The 3,616-nt window shown below is 43.7% G+C and overlaps 1 pseudogene; it reads left to right on the top strand.

Annotated features, from left to right (window-relative positions):
* Window positions 1-1,226: 1,226 nt before the first annotated feature.
* Window positions 1,227-2,128, top strand: LOC127753402 (uncharacterized; annotated as a pseudogene).
* The last annotated feature ends 1,488 nt before the right edge of the window (window positions 2,129-3,616 follow it).

Genomic DNA, 3,616 nt, shown 5'->3' with positions numbered 1-3,616 from the left:
TGGATAGGCAGTAGGAGCCAATCACGATTTCTGCAATGCTCTGCATACTTTAAACATGATGAATATCTATGACGATATTCGCGTGGATTCTATGGTGTTTTGTGCATGGGTGCCATAGCATTATTTTTAATTAATGGACGGTTGGTACGCAAGATCATATATAGTATAGCAGCAGTGCGTCCAACGTACGGTTTATATATCTGAACCGATGGTAATTATACAGGGGTAATTAATCTACTCTCTCCAGGTAGAAAAGAAATTAAGCCACTTCTGACTTAACAAAGTCAGAAATATAAAAAATATTGACATTTCAAGATCATAATTTTTTTTTTGTTGTTTAGTGATCGGTCGTGGGAAGCTAAGATTTTCGCATGTGGCCAGTAGCCCAGTACTAAAGTATTTTCCTCCATACAAAAATTTGTTGACGTTTTTCACAGATTTTTATTGTAATCTTGTATCAAAGAGCACAAGTTAAATCTAAACTTCTTCACATTATCCTAGCTTGAACTACCACACACAGCCGTCCACTTTTCAACCCTATGTCGGATTTATACAGTAGCATTGGATGATATCGCACTGGTGTGGCAACATGCACAAATATCAAAACATATATTTTAAATTTTCCATATGCATATTACTAAGTGCTTTTAAATATTTTGCACAATTTTGGACAAGACGCGCACAACACTTGTAAGTGTGTATCATCCTAAGTACACACTTAAGAGAAGCTCAAACAATAAGTAAATCCCTAATAACAATAAAATCTGTTAAAAATGCAATCACGTTTGCATAATTTTGGACACATGATTTGAAAAACTGTAATGTGGTTTTAACAAAGATCATTACAATTTTGTCAATAAATAAAATTGTTGGATACCCAGTTTGTCCAAATGAAAGTTGCAACACTACATGTTATTCCATCTTTACAGGGTGCCACCCCATGTTGCTCATAACAACACAAACCGACAAGCCAGCAGTCTAAGCGACAATCCTAACCCCGAAATTCACTAACAAACGATGCTTAAAGTAAACCAAGCAATCACCACGTAAATCGAGCCTAAACCACCATCACACAGGGAATATTAAACAAAATTGTAGCCAGAAACGACACTGAACTCTACTTCTAAACGACCCTATATATGTGGCTATATATAATCATACGCTACCCCATATCGCGGTGCAGTAATCACACACTAATCACTAATCACTCAGTCACTCACTCTCACTCCAGTCTAGCTCTAGTAAAGCAGCTAGCTAGCTCGTAGCTCGCAATGCGAAGCAACAGCATGAAGGCGGCGACCACGGCGTGCATGCCGCGGCTGGTGCGCGGCGGCTGCCGCGCGTCGACGGCGCGGCCGGCGGCGTCGGTGTCGCTGCTGGAGCGCATCCGCGACGTCGTGCTCCGCCTCATCATGCTCTCCGCCGTCTCCAAGGCGTCGGTCAAGCGCACCGGCGGCGGCAAGGCGTCGTCGTCGTCCTCCTCGCCGCGCGCCGCGCCGCCGCCGCCGGTGATGACGTCGTGCCGCCGCGACGACTCGATCAGGAACGAGGCCGTCGAGGACTGCATCGAGTTCCTGAAGCGGTCGTCGGCCGAGGGCGACGCGGCCAAGCTGTCGAGCGTGACCGCCGCCGAGACGGTGGCCGTAGCGCGCGATCTGGCCACCACCAAGCCGTCGTCGTCGCCGTCGAGCGTGATCACCACCGACGACGCCCCGGCGAAGCAGCCTACCATTGGCGAGCACCTCGCCGCATCTTCGCCAGCCTCGCCTGTTACCGCCGGCGCCGTCGAGGTTGGCATGCGCCGTTCGACCTCGCCGGCGGCAGCCTCTTCCAGTCCTAGGTTGGTGTAGAGAATCGATCAACCTAGGACATGAACAGGTCGCTGGAATTGTTTAACGAATTAAACCATTTCATAATTTGTTATATCATCTTTCGTCGCCTTTTGTGAATGCTTTTTCATTTTGATTGGATGCAAATTAAATTAAGAATCAACAAGTGCTCGACGCACACTCGAGAGCAAAGTGGAGTGGTTAATGAGTGTGCCTGAAGACGTACGGGTCACTCCTTTAATCAAATCCCTTTTTGATTTTTAATTTTCACCTCTGTTTTTGGGGTTTGAGCTGGAAAGATTGGGGGCAAAGGGACGGTGAATCGAATTAACAATTGGAAATTGGACGGTGCAAAGAGACTAAACTGCTGTTGCCTGCTTAATTGTCGCGTAGCATGTGCCGCTCGTATGCACTTGTCGGGAATATTCACGTGCACCCAGCACTGACATTTGCTGCTACTGATAGGATGTCTAGAGTGGATTATTAGTGATATACTCCTACTAGATACTCAGTTTCAAGTTATGGAGAAACTAAATATAATCTCTCCGTTATATTAATAAATTTCAAAAACGGTTTTGCTAAATGTGTATCAGTGTGTGGCGACATATTTTGGGGCTGATTACATTCAGATTTTTTGGCGTGAGATCAAAGCTATCCGAAAGCGCGACTAACTGACACACCTTATCAAGCTCCAACGCCTCTATGCTCATTAGCACTTTGTGGACTCGTACAATTGATAATAAGTTCAAGTAATTTTACCATCTTTAAAAAGATGCTTGTTGATAACTCCGGGTATTTTCTCAAGGACCATAAATTTTCTCATGAGTTCATCTTTTCTTCTCCTATTATGTGTCCACAACCAGTTCCAAAGTTGAATAACATTGTAAATCACTACTGGAGAAACCATCTTTGGTCGGTTGCTCAAAATCCACAATAGTCCCGGTTCAACTAAAAACTATTTTTAGTCCCGGTTTAAAAGTGCATGGGGACTTCATAATCTTTAGTCCCGGTTGGTGTCATCTTTAGTCCCGGTTCTATTTGTGTCAGACGATGTTAAGGTATGGACTAAAAATAAATCCTTAGTCCCGGTTGATATCACCAACTGGGACTAAATATCTCCCTCCCACGTCTTAAATGGATCAAACCACCACAGACTTGACCTCCTCATCCTTATCTCTCCACTATCTCTTTTTCCTCTAACTATCCTTATCTCTTTCCTTCCTATAACTCCTTATATATTTTCTCTATCTTTTCTCAGCGCAGGAGCGAGCGAGCGCACGATAAGTCGAGGAGGACGCCGGGCAGCCGGCAGCGGAGGGCTAGCTGGCCGGGCAGCGGCCGGGCTGGGTGCAGCCAGGTGGCGGCCGACCTGGGTGCAACCGGATTTTAGGATTTGTGATGATTTGTTTTTGAGAATTTGTGATGTACTCCCTCCATCCCATAATATAAGGGATTTTGATATTTTGTTTGCACTGTTTGACCACTCGTCTTATTCAAAATATTTGTGCAAATATAAAAAAATGAAAAGTTGTGCTTAAAGTACCTTGGATAATAAAGTAAGTCAAAAAAAATAATAATTCCAAAAAATTTTCAATAAGACGAATGGTCAAATAGTGCAAGTAAAATGCCAAAATCTCTTATATTAGGGGACAGAGAGAGTATTTGACTCTGATGTCAATATGTGATGTTTTTTAAAATTTGTGATGTAACCATCTTTGAGAATTTGTAATGTACGATATGTGATTTGGAGATCATTTGGGGATGATTGATCTGTGATTTGGCGATAA

Source organism: Oryza glaberrima, chromosome 10 (assembly GCF_000147395.1).
Source record: "Oryza glaberrima chromosome 10, OglaRS2, whole genome shotgun sequence".
In the NCBI taxonomy this organism is placed as follows: Eukaryota; Viridiplantae; Streptophyta; class Magnoliopsida; order Poales; family Poaceae; genus Oryza; species Oryza glaberrima.
Note: the sequence above shows the minus strand (reverse complement) of the source record. Positions and strands in the feature narration are given on the sequence as shown.